Below are 22,336 nucleotides of genomic sequence, written 5' to 3' on the forward strand. Positions count from 1 at the left end.
CCCAGAGGCTCGCTAAGACCACAGGTATCACCTGTTAAAGCCAGTGAAGCATATTTCACTACAGAAGAATGCCAGCACTTAAGGCACGATGCAGAATCACTGCTACCTCTCTACACCTTGTCCTTCAGGAGAAGGAGCTCTGCAGATGTAGAAGCGCCAGAAGTAATGCTACAGGCTCATAGACTGAGGACAGAAGGGAGAGCACTGCAACACGGCAGAGGGGGAGAAGAAAGAGCCTAACAAACCTTACAGTGCTGCTCCTCACACCTTGCCTCATCCTCCCCGCTCCTCTGGCCTGCAGACTTCTTCCTCTCTCACCACCCCCAAGGACCTGTAGCTTTGCCTCTTCAAAAGCTGGCTTGCAAACACAGTAAAAGAGATCACTTCGGAAAGGTTTTGCTAGTTATAAAAAATGACTATGTATTCAGGGCATGGCAGAAGTTAATAGGATGATGCTATTCCACACAAGCAGAGCAACCACACAGCTCTGGTCTAAAACAACTTGTGTTAGTGTTAAGAACAGGTAACAGTAATATCTTAGTGAGGAATTACCCTATAAATGGTTCTTCTCTCTGGTGGCCCCAGGCTAAGGCTTTGAACTGTCTTGGGTGAAGATGTCTCCGGTTGATCCATGCTTAATTGCCACTGTAGGTAAGTTCAGGTCAGCTCTGTGCTGCACATCTGTTTATGTTAAACAGACAGGTTTTGGTAGCAGTAAATTGTGCCACAAATGGCTCCACAGAGGTGGGAAGTCTCATTTGGTCTTCAAAGTAACCAACTTCCTACAGTAAATTTAAAAACTTCAGTGCTCCAAACCATGAAGGACACCTGCATGTCATTAAGTACTTAATGCTGAGCATACAGCTTTCTGGGTCACCATCTGTTCAGCAAAAGCACCAGCTCCTGGCTGCTGTTCCCCAATTCAGTGTGCTCCAGGGTTTGAATTCTCAGCCTCGACAGCTCACAATTACCCAAAAGGTAGCATGGATGGGTCTTGTGTGTCAGCAATACAAATTGAAAAACAGTGTCCCAAGAGAGAACGGTTCAGCCAGGCAGAGTTCAGTAAAGTCTGTCTAAGGATTAAGAGCTAATCAGAATAGCTCATAATGTATATGCCTCTGTTTGTTTTATCTACTGCTGCCCTTCTAATCTCATCAAGATGCCTGCTTATCTGCAGTTATCTGGCTCTGGTAATACTTATTGTCTGTGTTGTTTAAACAAAGTTCTCTCTTGTGCTAAGAAAGTTCAAAATTAACATGCCCTCACCTAAACAACAAAACTTGCTGAAAACACTTTTTGTAGCAATAGGAGGAGCTACCTGCGTAAAGCTAGAGAAGAAATATCTCATCAGCTCTAGAAATCCGGAATGACTTTCCCTCTGCTCCACAGGAGCCAGGTTTGCCCAGTGCTGGCACTTCTATCCAAAGCTTTCAGCCTACAGCTTCAGCCTTTTGAAGTTGAATCACCAGATGGTTCCACTACATCAACATGATCATTAAATTAGGCAACATTAATCACAAAGATAAAACAAAAGGTAATGGGTCCTAATGGTCACTGGGGAAGCATGACCTTTGCATAAAACAAAGCAGGAGAAAGAGAGAACAGAGGCTGCTCTATGATCTGGGGAACTGATGGAGGCTATCACCACTTTCCACATCACAGGCTTACAACTTCTGCTTTTTGCCCCCTGTCCTCCCCACCCAAGTTGTATTACACATGAAGACTCAATTTAAGGAAATGTACTTTGTGGAACAGTTCCATATTCTCAGAGAGAGGAACAAACAAGTTTTTCCCATTTGGGAAAATCCTATTTGGGATTTGATCTTTCAGAATCATCTTAAATAAAGCCAGCAATTTATTATAACTATAGCCAGTGCTCAAATTGAACTAGAGTTCAAAGGTGCTAAGCTCCTTCATTCTTCTCAATGAGAGGAAAATCAGTATCTCTCTTGATGCTGGAAGCAGAACTGGCTTATCCACATGACTAGAAAAGCATAAATAAAGGTCCTTCAATCCCATGAGCAAAGGAAGCCAATAAACCTGACACCCTCCTCCTCTCTAATGCCTCTGTTTCCTCAGTCTTGCAAAATCCAGAAGACCTCCTTATCCCTGCACACCTTGTACATTGCCCAACTAAAAGGGCGCAAGAAATAGCACACAATGGTGTGGATACTCTTCTTTGAACTGGCAATACCTTAGTCTGATTTAGTTTGTTTCACTTTAAAGAGATTCGTTTACATTAAAAAATTTACATGATCTACCTATCTCACAAATGCATGCTTTAATTCTTTCAGATTCACTTTTCTAAGAGGCTGTATACAGGCAAGACCTAAAGACAGACAATGCTTGGATGGAGACCTTTTGTGCCAAAGGACCAGGGTTTCAGGAATAAGGGCTGTGGCCTGCCTGTCTGCTATAAAGAAAATTATTCTTGATTGGAAAGGAAAGCACACACTTAGCTACCATTCCACTAAGGCAAGGTAAGCAGGGGAAAAAAAAAAAACCAAAACCAAAAAACCCCCACACTTAGAAAGGAAGGACTGAGCAACCCTCTACTTTGATGGTAAATGCCCTCCCAACATGGCCCTTTTAGTTTCTATAATGCATGTTTCCCTGTTTACTCTGTTTTTCACGTGATGTTTGGCTCTATTCTACTAGGTTTACAGCAGTTGAGTTACAATTTGATATGATAAAGGGCAACACAAGAAGTGTGACTTGCAATATGTCACAGCCTTCGTAGGAAGCAAACAGGCACCTAAATTACAGTATTTGTGTATTACAGTTAAAAAGAGAACTCCATTACTTGTTAAAGCAGGACACATTTGCTATCTTTTAAAACACAGACTTCTGATTCACTGACCTGCCCTCATTTCACCTCTGGGCAGCTGAGAAAAACTCTTCTGTCAATACAAAATGGATGTCCTTATGCAAAAGCCCCAAGTTAGTTCCTTGTACCAGTCTTCTGGAATCCACAACTCCACATTTGCCATTTACATTTCAGAGGCATAAGATGAGGGATCCACTGCCTTCTATGAAAGCTTTTGTGAAATTATCATCCTGCCTCCCACCATCAACACTGTAAAATAGTAAATTAGTTTGTAATTGAATTTTTCTTATCATGGCTTTCCCCAGTAAGTTATAGAAGCCTTCAGTAGTTGTTATTTTTCTTCCCTAAAAGATATTTATAATGTGGTCATCTGTTCTTCTTGAGTCTGTCAGGCAGACTTAGCTCTTTAAGCCACAGAGCAAATTTTCTCCAGCCATTAGTTTGTTGGAGAGTTTTTCCTTTCCTTTCTTTTTTGCACCTTTTGAAAATGTTAACACCAAGACAGAATGCCTTATCCTGGTATCTCTGTCATCACCACCATCACTCTAGTCTGGCCCTCTCACATATATGCCTAAGAACTGGTTTTAGACATTTCTCCACAGCACTACATTCATAGCCCATCTACAAATGCCTACCTCCTATGACCCCCTAAAATCCTTTTTAGTCACTGCTTTCCAGATATTTCCCACTATGTAAGTTTCATTCATACATCTGGAGCTAGAAAGGACTAAAACATGCTGTGCTAAGCCACCTGCATCTTTATTTTCAGCCCTGAAAACTCGACAGGGAAAATGTCACCTATCCCTAAGACACAGACATAGACACAGGAAGGAACAGGTGGAAGGAGGCTCCCTGCCTTTTTCTGGCACCTTTCCCCATTTTTAGAAAGGTAGAAAGAGGTCCTCAGCAGCCTCAGGCTGTTAATAATGATGCCAATGCTCAGTTACTAATGTGTTTTGCAATACTTACCATTTTCCTTAAAGACTAAAGTCTAATTCTTCATTAATTTTTAAAAGAAAAATAAATAAAAAATGTATTTTCAGTCTTCAGCTTTTAAAAAATACTTGAAAGTGAGACCAATGGGTTACATTAAAATAATAAAAACCTATGTAGAAGGCCAGAACAAAGAATCCCATCGTTGTTTTGGATTTTCTTCATCTAGTGATTTTTAGGCCAATATCCTGACAGGAAAGGGGAAGGAGTGGGGCTGTCAGTGCTGTATTCAATGAGTATAATTACACTGAATTAGCGCTAAGGGGTTTAGAGAGAGGAAAAAAAAAAATACTATTCCACAGAGTTAATATAAAGTGGGCTTTCATGTACATACAAACCCACAAGGAGCAAGCTACTGCCTGCTGAGACCTATTTGAGAGCCAAGGGATTGATCGGACTCGGCCAGCCCTTGCTTAAGAAAAAAGCTGCAGTTGTGAATTACTGTAAAGCAGCATTCACATGATTGATGGGTTTACCCCCACCACCACATTTGTTTCAAAGATCCATTTTGTCTTCTGTGGTGACGGTGTGAATTAACCCCTCTCACAACGGTTGGCTGGATTTTGCAAGACCAGTCCAAGGTCTGGGAGCTCGATGAAGCTTTTATCTTATGCAGCCGTGTGACCAGGAAAATGGGAAAGAGATGCTATTTAAGACCCCGGCTTCTGAGGAGCACTGTAACACCAACCTCCTCAAATAGTCTGCAAACTTTCTGCTGTCAGACCAGCCAGCTCCTCACCTGCCTGGAGAACCATCTTTGAAGGAGCTCTGCCTCTGATCTCCCTTACAGTCTGATACTCCACCCACTGGTCCTTACATCCAAGGGAGCATAACGTGTATTTATTTCACCTCTTGCCTTTTTAACGCATTTTGCTGTCAGCAATAGGTTTTTTTTTCTTCTTTTTCCCCATAGAGAGCAAGAGAAAGCCTGAACTCTGTATGCAGTGAAGAATCCAGAGACTCCAGGTAGATTTGTGATGGGATTTCTCCTCAAGCCTCAGGCGCTGTAAATTAAAAGAAGTAGTTAAAATAGCCAAGGGAATGGGGGAGAACAACCAGAAATGGGCCTAGATCATGACCAGCTTTTAAAAAGCTCCTGAAATCTTTTGAATTGACAGTATGACACAGAAAGCCAGATTTCCATGGAAGCCCGATCACACGCCTGCTTACGAACAGGCCCACAGCATCTCATGAACAGCTTATTCAGCCAGCAACAAATCTGTTCGTGTCAACTGCAAACTGCCCTGTGCTTCCCAGTTCCCAGGAAGGTACTACATACATAAATAAGATTTCTTTTTCCTTTATAAGGTAAATACATTGCTTAAAAGGGGGGGGGGGGGACCACAAACAAACAAACAACAGAGCATTAAGTACTATTAGCTACACCAAGCTGGCTGCTGGCAAGTGAAATGTAACCTTCCCACACACAACTCTGCAAATGCGTTTCACACTGTCTGCACCATTTCATTTCTCTTGCCCTGGACTTCCATAAAACCATGTGTCTTATCCTACAGCACCTCCTCTGTATTCACAGTCCTGTTCTAGCCACAAGGAGAAAAAAAAATGATGCATTGCTACCCCAGTCATCCGTGTCTGTGTACTCCCCACCACCACACTGCTGGCATTTCTTAATAGCTACCTGCAGCATCCGCTGCTCCCCACAGTGTGAGAGCCCTTTATCCCAGCCCCACCTGCCATCCCAGGCCTGGCCCTGGGAAAAGGGCATCAGAGCACGACAGTGCAGCTGGTTTTACAATGAATGTTAGGTGGCGGAGCTTCTCAGCATGTCCTGCCTTGGTTTGTCATGGCACATCGTAGTTGTTCTCTGTCCTCAGGTTTAGAGTGCCTTGTAATCCTCTTCGGTCCTTTCTTGGACACCGTCTTCATCTGCCTTGATAGTTATGGCAGATGTCGCAGGAATCACAAATGGTGAACCCAAACGCTGTGAGAGGTCTCCGCCTAAAAAACTCAGCCTCCAAAGGGGCAGATGCTGAAGCAGCACCAAATGGAGTCAAACACATTCCAGCCACTACACTCGATTCTCACTTGGAGATACAAATTCTCAGGACAAAATGTGTCATGACTGAAAGCATCCAGTAGCTAGGTTAGTCCCTGTGCATCAAAGTTATTGGCAACCCATACAAACCACAACTAGAGCTCAGCTGTCCTGGAGTGACTGGGTTAACAGATGAACACTCAGCATCCTTGGCAGTGTACAGAAACTGCCGTCAGACCTTCTCCAGCTATCCTACAACCATGTTTCCAAATTTTATGCATGCATATTTTATTAACCCCAAAGGACAGCATGTTTCATTTCTCTGTGAAAAACTCTCTCAATTGCAGAGAAACTGTTCAATTTGTCAGGATCATTTCAACTTTTACTGTGCTTGTGACCTCTGTTGCTGTGATCTGCAAGTTCTACGCGCGTGCTTTCTGCTCCACCATGCAAACAGGGAAGGAGGAGAACAGGATCAATGGTAGGCTACGCCGGTACCTCGCAGAGCTGCTGGCAGCCTGCAAACCACACATATGGAAAAGCACACCATAAGACAACGTCATGAATCCTGTGTGAGCCGGGAGGGAACACCAGAGCAGCAGAGTACACTAGCATTATCGGTGTGCTAATACGACACTGCTGTGTTAACAGAGCCATCAAATCCCATAGACCCACCGTACCAAACTGAAGGCTCCCTCCAGTCCCAGGAGGCCGGCAGTCTTTGTTTCTACCTGTCGTATGACAAAAACGTTTCCACTGAGCTCTGATCAGCACACTAAGTTATTCTCTTCCCTCCCCCACCAAATCCCCTCACTGTGTGGTTCGGTCCAGCAGCAACAGCAGCTGGATATGAAACACAGGTGTGCTATTAAGAAAGGTCAAGTTATTTCATTTCCAAAGCCTATGCGCAGTGGAGTACCATTAAAACCAGGCACGTTTTTCTTCTCGTTCCACCTAAACAATTATTTACCTTAAACAAAAGCTACTTGTTGTCACCCCTTCATTTGCCACGCTCAGAGGCATCGTAGGCAAGCGATCTAAAAGCACCATTGTTAGAAGCAGGAGGTTAACTGCAGCCTCGGTTGGCTTCTGTTACTGCTGATGCTGCGTGTGTCACGGCAAAAGCTGTAACGCATTTAGCGACTCACATGATGACAAGGAGCACTAAGCCCTTGTGCCCATTCACAGCACCCTACATAAAAGCCACTTGAGCTCATCAAGAACAGGAACGAGCTCTTTCTTAAGTCCAGTCCAATCCAGTTAACAGGCTTATATGGAAATGCTGAGAGACAGGGCTTACAAGTGGCAATGCAGCTAACTTGCATGCACTAGTTTGCTAAAAATTAAGGAAGAACATGTATGCACCGCCTAGCTGAGGTTCGTAACTGCCTCTTTCCTCTCCATATATTCCTTTACAGATGCTTTTCTCTAAAGAGATGAATTTAAGAAAGGGCTCAAGTGACCTTTGTGATTAGTAATCATTATTATAAATCTTGTTCCACTAGCACAAAAAAAAAAATCCTGTTGAATACTGAAGCCCATTTCAGTCTTCCTGATCAATTAGCCTTCCCTTCCTGCTCTTGGCATATGTTTGCGTAAGTTGATTTGCTTCTGCTAAAGAGATGCCGACATGCATCAAAATAGAAAAAAAGATGCACAGAGGCTTGTTGTGACATCAGTTGGTGGTAACACACTACTGTCCCCTGTCTCCCTCACTCCATCTGTGCATAGAGATGCAACCTGGGGAAAGAGTTGCTCCTGACCTTCTGCTGAGGAACAAGCACACAAGTGGATGCCCAACCTCTGTCCTCCCCACCACCACCGAGCATGCAGGATAGCTCTGAAATGAAGGATGCAATAAAAGATTCCTCCCATTCAAAAAACAAAGATTTGCTTTGGGATTCATTACTTAAAAGGTAATAACCTTAAAGTACCTGTAACCTCAACTTGCTAAGCCTTGATTTTCCATAATAGAAATCGAGGGGGGGGAGCATGAATTTTGCCCAGAATATGAATAATTCTAGGAGTTAAATGAAAGACATTTTAGAAGTATAGGTGTTACTACGAGAAGTTAATACTAAAAACACTCTCTGTGAGATGCAGGGAGATTAAGTCAGCATCAGATTAATTGAACACAGCCAGACTTAAGGGAAAATGGGTAGTTTTCACAGGATATTCCAACTCTGACAACATACTTGTTTTCAAATAGTTGTCCATTTACCACAGCTGGAAAGCATCAGGGCACCAAATTAGATGTAATGCAATCAACTTGCATTTCTGATACCACAAACAACTTTCTGGAGCACAGTTTGCTCAAGTGTTAATCAAAAAAATAAGGCAGTAACACAAAAAGTGTTAATGACAAATTATACAGCCAATCTAAATCACAACGAGCCTACACACACATACATATTTATTTTTACACATATATTTAGTTACTTTGGTGGACTTTAGATCAGGCCTTTAGCTAAAATGCTTAGAGGGGATTCTTCTAGAAGGAGAAAACATACAATCTTGAGCTACACTTGCACACATACCAAGTAAGAAAGAGGAAGAAGTCAGAAGTACAAGACTGACTTTTCAGGCTCTCTTCAATGAGCATTTCCTCGCAGGGAGGTACATTAGGGGAGTGTTTCCAACTACAAATTCTGAGCTACAGTCTTGGGGATGATCGAATACAAGCCTCCAATTCAGACCAGAGATAATCGATGTAAAATATTTGGTGATCAAATGATGACAACATTACCATTTTCTAGAAATGTGAAAATGCGATAATTTTTATAAATGATTTCTTGTCAGTGTAACCAATTCATATGGTGGCAGCTGTTTTGAAGCTCGCAGAAGGAAAAGCTACAATGAGTTAGTCCCAAACAATGGAAAATAATTGATTCAGGAATTAGACAGGGCTATGTTTCTAGACTAATTTCCAAAGGGAGAATTGCCACAGTTTGGATGCATTCCCATAGGATGTAAACATAGAATTCTCTCACAATCCTTTGAAATCTTCACCCCAAAGTTACTACATGATTATGGTGGATGCAATGATTGGGAGGTCGTTACCAGTCCTAAGAGAACCAGGCTTCAAGAAGCACAGTATTTGGGAGTCACTTCTCTCTGTTCCCTGCGAGCCTTCCTTTAATAAAGCATGCAAGGAATGAGCACAGATATTCTGAAAGCATGCCAAAGCGCAATCACTGATGATACTCCTGGCCATTCAGAAAAAAAAAGAAAGAAAAAACCCTCAACTTCTCAAATATAGTTTAAGAATTTATTCACTCACAGAGTGTCCTTAAGAGAAAGAAAATGGAAATCCAGCCCAAGTGAAACTAATAGGAGAGAAAAACTTCGGCAGGTGAGATGCAAAACGGAGATTAAGAGGTCCAAGAGCAAGGCTGAGGAACAAGGAGACAAATACATAGTGACAAGTAATAAGGCATTCCTTAAGCACACGGGAAAATGGAACTCCAGGAGAGCCGGTGGGTCCTGCAGACTATACTGCAGACTACCCTGACACAGAGAAGTCAACGAGGGCAGAAAAAGAGATTGCACAGAAGTTAAATGGCTCCTCTGCTTCAGTTTTCACTTCAAAGTAGGGAAGAGAGATGCATGCCCTAGGGTTATACAAGTAAAGAACTTGAGGCAGAACTGCCAGACAGAGTTAGGGGAAATAAAATAAAGTAAATAAAAAAAAAAAAAAGAAACAACTCAGGAAATTCGATTGCACTAAACTGCATTTCCAGAGCTGAGAAAAATCAGTTAAAGGCAAGTGTAAACCAGCTAGCCTGAAACAGAAGCCCCACAAACTAGAAAAGTCTAAAAAAGCACATTTTTCACAATGATAAATCATGCCTCGCTAATCTACAAGAAGCCTTTAAAAACTTATCCTGGTTATTTTTCACTAGATGTAAATTGTTTGGATTTTCAAAGACTTTGAAAAAAGCTATTAGGAGAGCTTCGTAATCTTGGGATAAGAGGTAAGGTCCTGTCACTTTAAATATTAGTCAAGGAACTGAGAATCCCAGGCTAAGAACAATAATCAGTTCTTCGTAAGGAAGGAGGGGGGGTAGGACCCAAAGTTCAGCCTAGGATCAGTGTGTCAAGTGCATTTATGAAGCATCTGAAAGAAAGAATGAAAAACAAGGCAACAAAACGTGCTGCCCATATAAAATGGTATTAGTCAACAGTATGGAGGTCCTTGTCCTTGCAACTACCCAGGCAACTGGACAACACAAATATCAGATAAAATTCACCACAGACACATTGAAGTCTAATGGAACAAATATATATATGCTTACATATCACTATATACCAATGATTACTGAATTAACTTCTAGACATCAAAAAAGTTCTGGAGACAAAAGATGTCACATCCCTGTGCTTAGGGGAAGAGTCATTTCAGACTAGACAAAACTTTATAATAGCGCTTCTAAAATTTTAAACTGTAACATGAAAAAAGTCTGACTATGGAAATTATAATGCAATCATAGAATGCCAGGTTAAATTTCAACTAAATGTGCTCGCTAAAATAAGGGCATGAATTGTGAGCACACTTAGAAATAAACAAGCTGAAACTTTGCTGATTCAGAACTAGGCGTGGGGTTGTAAAAGGCCACTGAAAATAAGAAACATGAGATAATGTGTAATATTTATGAAGGGTGACCTACTACACTATTTAAATAGAAGAGAGATTAAAGCAAATAGAAGTTGGGGTTATGAAAATAAGGACATTAGAGACACAGGAATTCAGGAGTAAGATTAAGAAAACCTCATCTATTCAGAGTTATGGAAATAAATCTTCAAAACCAAAACAGCTTGGGTGTGGTTTATCTGTTCGGGGAAAAATCCATTTCAGATCTATGCACATTGATAGATAAGGAAGATGAATGCTACTTGCAAAGAGTTTTAAGCAGTCTACATAACCCTGGTTTTACAGAACTTGACCCATGCTCTTCCATCCACTTTCATATCTTGTACAATTTGACTGCTACTCACAGGGCGTGATCGGTGTCTTAGAAAAATCCAGACTTATTTCACAGTCTCATATAGCTTCTGCTATAGAAGCAGAAGCAGCCTTCAATAGTTTAGCTTTGCAAGGCAGCAAAACTGGGACTGGACAGGAATCTGATCAAGGAAACTAGAGAAGTAGGCGAGGCTGCTTGAAGTGGGCAGCTCACCTGGGATCAGCTGCCGCAGCTTGTAAATTCTGCTACTCCAAAAAGTTTTTAAGCCTCGAATACTTTTTTAAACCTGGGGGAATAGAAGGCAGATATAAATGAGATTTAAAAAAAAAAAAAAATCCCTTTCATTTCACACAAATCACACACTACATCAGGCAGTGAAAACTATATTATTCTAGGCTAAGGGTCTACTTAACACTGAACAAAGGCTAAAATGTCTTTTGCAACAGAAGCTATGATTATACGGGGGGGGGAATCCCAAACACCATGTCCTGTGGAGCAACTGAAAAGAACATGCACAAGTCTGGGAAAAAATGAATCAAAATTCCATTTTTATTCAATTCTATAATTATAGTAGTAATAATTGTAAATAACAATTATAACTTATTACAATTGTTTACAATTATTTTGTAAAGAAATAATATTGTAATACAAATAATTTTGTAATGATTTACAATTATTACAATTGTTTACAAATGTTTACAATTATTACAATTATATGTACTATTAAAATTGTACCTATAAATTATATTCTAATTTTCAAAGGTATACTTTGAAAAAAAATTTAAACTGATCAGGAAAGGATAAATTTGAGAAAATGCTCCTCATTCCCCATTGCTGTATACTATACCACTCTTTTTTTGGACATCGTGATCATAAAAATGCCATAATGAACAGCATCAGCTGGACATGATAGGGCATCATGAAGAGCTTACTGTAGCCAATGTATCTATCTCATATGTAGGCTCAAGTTCTTGTTTCCATTCCCTCAATATCCATTAAGTGCTGCAAGTGTTCAGATACACACTAGAATTTCACTGACCTGAACAGAAATCTTGGATTCAGTAATTCAAAAATTTCCATTTCAATAAGTTTTATGTGAAATATTTCAACCTCAATTTTTTTTTACGTAGATAATTTACACTTCACAGACTTCTCCTGCTTTGGGTTTTTTGTTTGTTTCAGAATTTCCTATTTAAATAAGACAAGAGATTCCCACCTACAATTACTTGAGAAATCTCAGTTGGTAAAATCCCAACTAGAATTAAAGCCTTATTGCACATGCTGAAAGTGTCAATACAGAAAGATGTGAACTTGTCATTTATAGTACATGTTGCGCAATTGGAAAGCTAAAGTTAGGTAACACATTTTTGCTACACATCCGTACCGTTTGGAAAGTTTCTCCAGAGACTCACTTTTGATGTATGTGTGTAAAGCACAATGTTAGGGCAAAGTGTCTACACATCCCATTTTTTTTTCTCTATAAAAACACACAGTCTCCATATCCACTCAACCTACAGTTGTGGTTAGCACAAGAAAGAGGGGTTCTTATTTAAAGGACTGCTTCCTTGTAGATATAGTTATAAATAATTCAAACTAAACTATAGTACATAGCAATTAAATGAACAACATATGTGCTGTAATATACCACCTTTGCTTTTTAGTCCTTTCCTTGTACGGCAGTATTCAATCTCCAGCTATTCTCAAGAGCTCTCACCCTTTGTGAAAATTAGCAGAGATGCTGTATTTGGGCACAGAGAAGCAGCCAAAGAAAGGCCAGGACCATGTAGCACATTATGCTACCGAATAAGAAGAGGTGTTTGCAAATGTTATCTCACTTGCAAAATACTAGAAGGATCTATAAATGTTTTTTAAAAGCAGCCTCAAAATAACTTCTCTAGATCAAAGTTATGCTTAAGAGCAAGGAGTTCACCCACTTTTCCTCCCATTCCCATCCCTTTTTGAACTTCAGATTTTTTCATCGTGAAGATGTGACCAATTTTGCAGGTAATTAGGGATAAGGAGAGAAAGTGTTCCCCACTTTCCTACATTTCTGATTCCAGACAGCTTTACAAAACCATTTCAGATATTAAGCCCAGAAGTTTTCTCCCTTCAGGGGTAAAACTGAGGGCTGATCCCAGCGGGAAGATGGCAGCCTCCACCTCTCATCAGGATAAAGTCAGAACTTCCACAGCACCAGACGGTCATACAGGGACAGGCTTTGGCAAGCGGGTTATGCCTGGCCCACACCGTGCCTTGGAAAGGTACGGTTATTAACATGGACAGACAGAAGAATTTTACATTGGAAAGTGGAGGAGAAAAACAGCTCTCCAATAGTTTGAATTTTACCAAAAAATACAGGAACAGCTCATGCTTAAACAGATGTCCAGAAAAATATCAAGTGAAGCGGCCAAAGGCCCAACAGTAAATGTATTTCTCTAGAACTTACCACAAGAGATTTCATCCCCACCCACTCATAAACAACATGCACCTGAATGCCTATTGTATCATCAGAGATTTTTATTTCAGCTGTGTCTAATCTTATAAATTAAGGCACTGATCAAGCAAAGGTTTCATGTATACTTTTACATTTACATTGTCTAAGTAAATCCCACTGTTCTCAATGAGGTAACTCATAGCCCATAAAGCTGTTCCAATGCACAAGACATGCAAAGACTATAGCTCAAATTACAAGCGACAGAGAAGAGACTGACACCTCTTAAAACACACACACCTATAATCCCAGTGGCCACTCAATATTAATGAGTCCAAAACACAAACTAAACTCCATGTCCCATTTAAAGACAGGGTCTTGAGCTAACAAACACAAAGGGAGTGGAGCTTGCCTTTTCTTCTTTATCACCCCATAGACACAATTCCCACACTATTTTGCAAGCACAGAGAAATTCCTGAAAATTAGATTCAATGTAGATACCCCTATTTAGGCAGCCCATAATCCCTGCAGCTCTTTAGAAATCCTCTGCTGGTGGATGATCTATTTATGATTAATAATAGAAGGAAAACGAGAGCAGCCTTTAGGCTCCTCTGAACTCTGTAGGTCTTTGGTCAAACTGGCCACAGGATCACCGCACAGTAACTGGCTCCCCCATGGCTTTCTGCTGGGTTTTTTTTCCCTGCTGTGTAAGTATGCATAGAAGAGGAGGAGGCCTGCAGCACGGAGCAAGTATGCTAATGCCATATCATACTAACTGCCATGCCAATGGCAATCACACACATACCCGCTCACACGCTTCCGCCAAATAATCACTTTAGCAAACATCAACTACAGAGATTAGCAAAAGCATCTGACAACGCGCAAATCAGACAAGAAACATGGGCTGAAGGGACAGCTTAGGAACGTGAGGATTTAATAAGTGAAATGACATGAAGTTCCTGAATCAAAGCTTGCCGTGTTCTTGGAAGATTGCTGAAAATCCTATCTGTTGGCCTTTGATTTTTTTCCACCCCTCGGTCCCTACTGCATATCAGCTGTACCCAGGCAGGCTTCTAATAAAAGCAAGTGACTCTTGCGCAAACAAAAACATCTTTGTGACCTCTGGGAAGGCAGCAATCCAAACAAACAACCAGGCAGTCTGGTGGCACAAGCTATCGGGAAGCAATCATTGCATCTCAGGGGCCTTTCGGCAGCACCAGAAGGAAAGCTAAGCCACTACCATAGAAGACTGGGTTTCCAGGAGAAACCACCCTAGGTAGAACAAGAAGTTAAAACTATTTCTGTTTAATGTGGTGGGGGTGAGGAGGCTACTTTTGAACATATAATTTTTATTGTTCAAACTCAAGGAACAAAGTGTTTTCCTACCAGAATTAAGGCAGAGTCAGAACAATCGCTTGATTTATCTTTAATTTACTAAAAGGTACTTCACTCCAAAGGCACTTTCAATGAAAGTAATGAGATTCTGCTGCAAGAAGTGCAAGAAGAGTCACAGCCATTTACCAGCATTATAACTCGCTTGTGTCTTATTTTGAAGAATTTGTCATCAAAACAAAGGGGTGGGTACCCTTTCTAAATCTTAGGCTGAATTCTATAGTCCTTATTTTGATGAAGCTCTTGCTGAAGCATCAATTTTGCCTGAATAACGGTTGGACCATGTGTGCCTGGTTTAGTATTAATCTCTGCTTGACAGGAAGAATATGATTCTAAGTGAGTTGAAAAAGATCTCAGTATAGAAATGGAAGAAGTTCAGTTGTCCAAAAGCAAACTGTGACCTTTTAGTGCCGTAACACTGCAGAGACAGCACCATATTAGAGGTGCCATCTTTCTACCAAGGCTATTTCTAAGTCCCTTCCTATATCACTTTCAAATACAGCAGACCTTTAAGAGATCCATCCATTACCATCTAACAAAGTGCCTAGAAGAGCATCACAGAAATATTAAAATGGGCATTTTGAGCCAATGTCACTCTTCCCACTGTTGATTGCATGCTGTAAACCTGTAAAAAAAAAAAGACAAAACATCTGTAAAATAGTTATTTTTAAATACAAAGTTTTTGATATGAGAACTACCTACATGAAGTATTAAGCACATTTTGGATGCTCCTGTCACAGACGCAAAGATGCTCCAGACTGTGAGCCTTCTGCTGCTGGCTACAGATGGGCGCATACATTTGCATTGCACTACTAAGGCTCTTTTGCACTTTGAGATACATAATGTGTGAGAAGTATAGCTAAAAAAATAAATGAATACATAAATAAATCTGTTGTACTAGTGATCCAGTCGAAACAAGGAAGCCTTAAATGCAATAGTCAGATCATCTTTAGTTGGTTATGAAACTAATGCCATTGTTCACATGGCTCTGAGAAACAAAACCCAAGAACAAAACAGGTTTTGTGCCTGATATCCAATGGAACTGAATTTGAGAAGCCAGTTCAGTCATTTTCGTTGGTTGCAATCAGACGGGGACACTCTGACTTCCACAGATATCTATATATATCCTGCTTGTGTCAATACACAGGGAATTCCTCCTATCTTATATACCCATAGAGCACAATTACCTGGTTTTTGCCTTTCTGATCCTTAGGGACAGCCTAAGGCAACAGGCGGATGCAGGTAGCAAAGTCAGATGGTGAAGACAACAGCAGAGTGGTCTGTCTTCCTTAATGAGCTCAGAAGATCAAGACCAACTTTGCACTCAAGCCTGAGAAATAGGCTACCTCCACCTTGTTGCCAGCATCCCTAGTGCTGTACCTGTCTCCACTGCCAGCTGGACCAGCCCCACTAAGATAACAGAGCATCAGCCTAGGTGCTTAGAGAGAGGCTTGCTGACAGAAAGAATAGCCCATCCAGGCTCCTCTTCCCTCCCAGTTGTTCTGTCTGGTTTTACTCCTGGGAGGAGAACTTGTACAGATAGTGAGTTGCTCCAAAAATATTGTTTGAAGATGGCAAAAATTCTGTTTCATTTATGCTCTTAGCTAGCTGTGGACCAGTGTCAAAACAAGCATTTGGACTGAGGTATTAGAATTTCTCCTCTTTCTCTTCCCTCCCCACAGGCGCTTGACGATGGTATCATCTACAACTACACAGGGGACGTTTACAAGGCCCAAGCTACGCTGGAACTCTGTAGAAACTAATGAGGAAGGAATATTTTTTATAACATTCTCGTGAAACATTTAATGAGCTCTGAAATAGCGCTGGCAGGCCTCAGAAGAGAAAGGTCCAGTTTAAAAGTGAACTTTGCAGTTTACTAAATGGCAGTGGACTGGAGCCCCAAGCACTATTTATTTTCAGGGACTATTTTTATCAGAAAATCTCCAACTCCTGTAATGCTCTTCTACTCTAAAAGTCTTTACGCCTCTGTTGCAGCTGCCATGCAATCAATGGCACTTGCCAAGCAACATGCTCCTAGGGCCCAAATTAACATATTAATACATTTTTCTTAATGTAACGAAACTGTATTTTGCCTCAGACATAGTCAGCTCTACTCCTCACCTCCAGAGGCTATCCACATTGAAACCAGAATCTGCTACGCTGGGGAGGCAAGGAAGGGCAGAGGCTTTTTGGAGTGGAGGGACAGAGGGGGTGGAAATCACCTGGCTGCATCAGTAATATATCTAGCTCTTTATTATATTCACATTCCTCTTTCTCATCTCCCATGAAACTGCCTACAGCTGTGTTCTCTCAAGCTTCAGTCTGAAAGACATTAAAAAGCAGTCTGCAAGATGACTACAGCTTTTAAAAAGTCACTCCCACATATGTAAGCAAGGAAGGAAATGAGAAAAGTTTAAAAAAAAAAATAAATCATGGTGCCACTGCAGGAGGTAGAGCCAGACATTTTAAATGGTTCAGTGATTCTATTCCTTGGAATAAAATAAGGTGAGACATGTTGGCCAAGAGAGCGTCTAGTTTGGTAAAGTCCCACTGACCCTTTCTACCATGATAAGGTAAGCCATTGCTGAAAACAAACTGAACTACTTTAATACTACTACGGCAAACACCACCTGCAACAGGGCCTTTTAAGTCTTAAAGGTCCTTACTTTTCACTAGTGAAAAGACTGTAGGAGCCTGAAGAGGGTCTGAAAAGTATTAATGAACTTGGCATCACAAAATCAGTTCTTCTGGCAGCTCAGAGCAAACAAAATTTTAAGCAGCAAATTCCATACTGACTGCCAACTCTTATTTCATGGGCTGGATCAAGCTCATGTTAAAGACAGTGGGATTAAAGAGTTTCTCCAGCTGATGACCACCTCTGATACAAGATCAACAGTTTGCAAAGCATGTTGAAATAATAATAATAAAAAAGAAATCTACTGGTCTTCATTTAGTGTCTATTACTGTTGGCACAAATAACAGGCATCAGTCCCTTGGAAGTTAATGACACACAGAAGATACATCTTTTCACATCTTGTTTAGTTGCTGCTATGTCAATCCACAGAGACACCGCCATACCATTTCTTACGCAACTACAATGCTCTGTGGGTTACTGTAGTAGAACACAAACATCCACATTACAGAAGACATGGCTCCATCCTTTAATTTCATTTTTCCACAGTGCTTCTCCTGAAGAAAGTTGATGTGAGACAACTGACTCAAATTTCCCCCAACTCTCCCTCCTCAAATGCACATTGAACACTTGACAATGCCCACTTTTCTATTTTCCTCTCCACGGCTCCATCCGAGAGGACCCTCTATGCATTCAGAGCCGCACAATGGAGAATGATTTCCAAAGCATTAACTTGGAGCCATTGAGACTTGGATGTTTTCAAATGACTCTATTGTGCTCAAAGGATTCTAGACTACCCCAGCTACTCTAGAAGAGAGAGTCTTTTTCCCTTTCTTTCTCAAAACGTCCATCTCGAGCCATCCCTGGAGTGCATTGTTGGGGCTGATTCCTTAGTGCAGCGAGTTCCATCAGTCAAAGCTCAACAGATACAAATAATATCAGGATATGGATATAAATTAGTACGACAGACCCTAAATAGTTTTGACAGGTTTAGTAAGTATATATAACAACACAGAATGCTATTCCTGCTGTCAGACATCAATATGTAGACAGAAGATTGGGGGCACCATGGAAACTCAGCGACATAAGAGTGGTATTGATTGGATAGAAAATGAGGCTGCAATTTAAGCTTAAGGCTGCCAGAGATGCCAAGAATGGAGAATGACCTCCAGCAGTGAATTTTCAGCATAAGCTCCCTGTGAACAAGCCAGTCCAAGAAGGATAAATCAGGGACAAGCTCACCAGGGATATGGCTCGACCGAGTGCAGGCTACCCTAAGCAGATGAGAATCACTCTGTGTGTGCATGCGTTACAGTGACCTAGTTCATTCAAAGACAGCATTTTGAATGGTTTATTATAGAGGCTTGAAACAAAGAGATTTCCTCAATTAAAGTCCTGAAATGAATCCTCTAAATGAAAATGCTTTTGATACACTGATCAGCAAGAGGTTGTAAATATCGAAGCAGAGCGTACATTGTTAAAGACCAGTTCCCACAGAAAACACCACGGTTGGGAGTGTAGGTAATGAGGGGGCCCGAACAGAGCAGGAGGTTTCGTCAGCAATGCCAGCTCCATCCCTAATGCCCTAGTGTAACACTAAAACACTTGTTACGCTATAACACTTGATAGATCGTACCTTCCCTGCCACAAAGACACAATAAAATAAAATAGAGTTAAATGAGTGCATTTTCAGAGCTCCTATAAAGGACTATTTTTAATTGTTATCCGAGAACTCAGGAACAACCATTCCCAGAATTATCGAGAAGAAACATAGGACGTGTCAGGGAAGTACCTTGCTGGAGCCGTGACTGCTGGAAGTCAGCTAAGTAATAATATTCACATCAGTGACAGAAAGATGAATCTACACAAAATATCCATCAGTTCAGCTGTGTCAGGAATAAGACAAGCCTCCAAAGTGTCCTCAGTGTCAGTATGGGTGTAGAGGAACACAGGCATATGGCACTGGGACAGTGGCACTACGTTTTGTAAGACTATAGTAAGACCAACCTTCTCCTGGCAAGGATGTATCAGGCACAGACTGCATCTCAAATAACTGGTGATAGGCATCTGGATAATTGCAAAAAGTCTGTTTTTCTTAGGCCACCTCTACACTATAAACAAAGACTTACCATTTGTAAAAGAAAGATTTGTTGCTGGCTTCTTTTTTTTTCCACCCAAGAGCTTGCTCTGGAGCACGCTAAAGTCAGTAAGTTTCTGTCCTTCAATTTCATCCAAAGCTTCATAAGTCACCAAAGAGTTTAGCTTAGCCTGGAGACAGGAGTATATTAAACCCCTGCTTTCCTTCTTGTTAGGAAGAGTCACTAAATTATGCAGCAGGTTTTTTTGTTGCTGCTTTCTTTTTGTCCATTCTCTCCAATGAAGTACCCTCTCCATTCGCTTCCAAATTTTCATTACTACAGCAAATTAACAAATTTTGTCACAAATATGCACGTTCCTTTTTCCCTTCGGACCATTTCTCTTGCTCAAAAGTTCAGATATTTTTTCTTTTTTTTTTAATTCTTATTTCTTTGCAGGGAGGAAACAGAAATACACAGGAAAAAAACCATAAATTTTGCTTTGTAAATCAGCTCAAGCACCCTGTCCAGAAAATGTAAAAGACAAGTATATCTTTATAACAACTTTTCCCATATCCTTCCCTTCTCTCTCTTTCTCTCCCTCCCTTCCCTCCTTCTCCCTAATACAAGCAGTTACAGATTCAGTCTATTTCTTGTCCAAAAAGTTGAACTTTGCTAAAAGCTCAAAAAAAATCAAGGCCCAAACGGAAAACAAGGAAAGGACAGAGAGTTCAAGAGTTGATGAGCCACAGGTAAAGCGTTCTTTCACTGTAATACAAGTCATTTAGAGCAAACAGGATCTAGTTAAAACACCTACCACTATCCATAGCTACAGGGTTATCTCGCAGAGAAAGATTTAATGCACGTCACAAACATTTCCACAATGCTCCCAAGAACCAACTAGTCTCTAGGGTTTACATCCTAGAATCCAGCTTCAGAGTGTATCACTAAGCTAATGCACAGTAGACATTCACCGCCAAGGCAAACTGCCTGCAGTGTGGAAGAGAGAGGTGCGCGACAGCCAGCTGGAACATGTAAAAGGAGCAGATGAGCTCCCGAAGAATGAAGACTACCTTTCCGCTATAAAAAGCTCTACTTTTAAAAAGGAGAGGATGAAGGAGGGTAAGGAGTTAGAAACATCAATGTTGGAGACCATAACACATTTGCAGAATAACGTGTATGCTCAAGAGGAGGAAATGGTGTTTTCACCGTTGTTTACTCAGATTTTCTCCCAACCTATCCCTCCAGAGGAAATGGAAGACACAAACTAACGACGGCAGTTTTAAACGGATCTATCAGCACTTGCTAGATTCAGTTGTTCCACCAGAAGTAAACTAGGGATAAGAAGGCAAAGTCCCACTAAAAGTATCAGTTAAAGTGCTCGGTCTGAGGGTACAATTTAACCTCATTATCCCGAGTCTCAGCCGGGACATTCCTGGCACAGGGCAACAGGGACCCGCAGGGGGTTTGCCGCTCTGGGGTCACTCTGCTGCCCTTTTGTCCTCTCCAAACGGACCAGCCCGAGGACTCCTGCCTCCCTTCCCCGCTGGGTCACGTCCCCCATCGCCACCTCTCTCCTCCTCGCCCTGCCTTGGCTTTTTAACGCTCCCACTTACCGACCCACCGCCGCCACCCCGAGCGGGGCGGCCGTCCGGCGGCCAGGCGCGGCAGCGCTCCGCACCACGGCAAAGCGCGGCGGGGACCGCGGCGCCCCCGCCACCCCGTTCCTGCTCCCGGGCACCCCCAGACCTCGCCCCCCGCCTGCCCCTGGGGCAGGTGTCTCCGGGGCCGCAGGTGCTTCCCACCACGCCGCTGGGTCCGGGCTCCCACCTAAGCCCACGGCCCCTCTCCCCGGCACCCGCCGGGCGGCGAGAGGAGGCGAAGTGGGGCCGGGGCTGCGGAGCCCCGCTGGGGCAAGTCCCCTGGAGCCGGGGCAGGGAGGTGGGAAGCGCTTCCCACCCTCCCCCTGGGGGAGCGAGTGCGGCGGGCACCATCCCTCGGGCGGACCCCAGGAGCCCCCGCCGCCCCCTCGGACTTACTTCGGGCGGCAAAAAGCTCTTCTCCCGCAGCGGAGAGGGGCGAGCCGCGGGCGTCCCCGGTGAGCAGCGCCTGCTGCTGCTGCTGCTGCTGCTGCTGCTGCCGCCGCAGCGCGTCCCTTCGCTTCCCCACGGACGGGCTCACCGGCCGCCGCCTCACGCGCCGCTCCTCCCGCGCCCCGTCTCTCTCTCCCGCCGGAGCTCCCTCGCCGAGATTTTTATACTGGAGGCAGGGAACCTGATCCGCGCTTTGACTCAGCACAGCCCGGGCTGCAGCCAGGCGGCGAGCGGCGGGAGGCAGGCGGGCGCCGGGGCAGAGCGAGCGGCCGCGCTGCCCCCCTCATGTGATGCGGTGGGGGCGCGCCCGCCGGGCGGGTCACCCGTGGGGCAGCCTCGCCCCCCGCCGCCGGGGGGCCGGGGGGGGGTGGGGAGGGGGCGGGCCGGGGGCGCTCCGCTCGGCGGACGGGGCTCGGCGGCAGCTCCCGGTGCGCCCGACGCCGAGGGAGAGCCCGGCGGGGCGGCGCGGCCCCCGCTGCGGCGGGGCTGGCCCGCGGGCCGGTAACGGGCTTTTAAGCCCAAGCAACTTCCCCTCCTCTTCCTCACGGCACCCGTGGCCGCTGAGGGGGGGGAAGCCGAGGGCGGGGGGGCGCACCTCGCGGTAGCCCTCGGCGGGTGCGGGGGCTCGCTGGGGCTTCAGCTGCCTTTCCAGGCACGAACATCCACAGCTTTTGCCCGGGTAGCCTTTGGCTGGTGGAGTTTGGGGAAGCTTTAACTTTAGCCTCGCTGACTTCCCGCTTGCCCCTTAGACAGGGGCAATGTCGGACTGAAAATACTGCTGGGGAGGGGGAACACACACACAAAAAAGAAAAAAATAAATAAAAGAAGAAAAAAAAGAAAAAAACCTAGCTTTTAATTTCAACTTGGGCTGAAAGTGCCATGAGAACAACTTTTGTTGTGGCGTTTCAGCACTTCTGGTTGTAGCGGTTGCTGGAG

The 22,336-nt window shown here is 43.1% G+C and overlaps 1 protein-coding gene across 2 annotated transcripts in view; it reads right to left on the bottom strand.

The window, feature by feature from the left end:
* PTN (pleiotrophin) overlaps positions 1-21,477 on the bottom strand; it is a 72,519-nt gene extending 51,042 nt beyond the window's left edge. For both annotated transcript variants that reach the window (XM_050907594.1, XM_050907588.1), the window contains exon 1: positions 21,347-21,477. The gene's annotated coding sequence lies outside the window, so the exon portion shown is untranslated. The remainder of the gene's footprint in view (positions 1-21,346) is intronic.
* Positions 21,478-22,336: the final 859 nt, after the last annotated feature.

The sequence above is a fragment of the Gymnogyps californianus genome, chromosome 1, assembly GCF_018139145.2.
Source record: "Gymnogyps californianus isolate 813 chromosome 1, ASM1813914v2, whole genome shotgun sequence".
Lineage (NCBI taxonomy): Eukaryota > Metazoa > Chordata > Aves > Accipitriformes > Cathartidae > Gymnogyps > Gymnogyps californianus.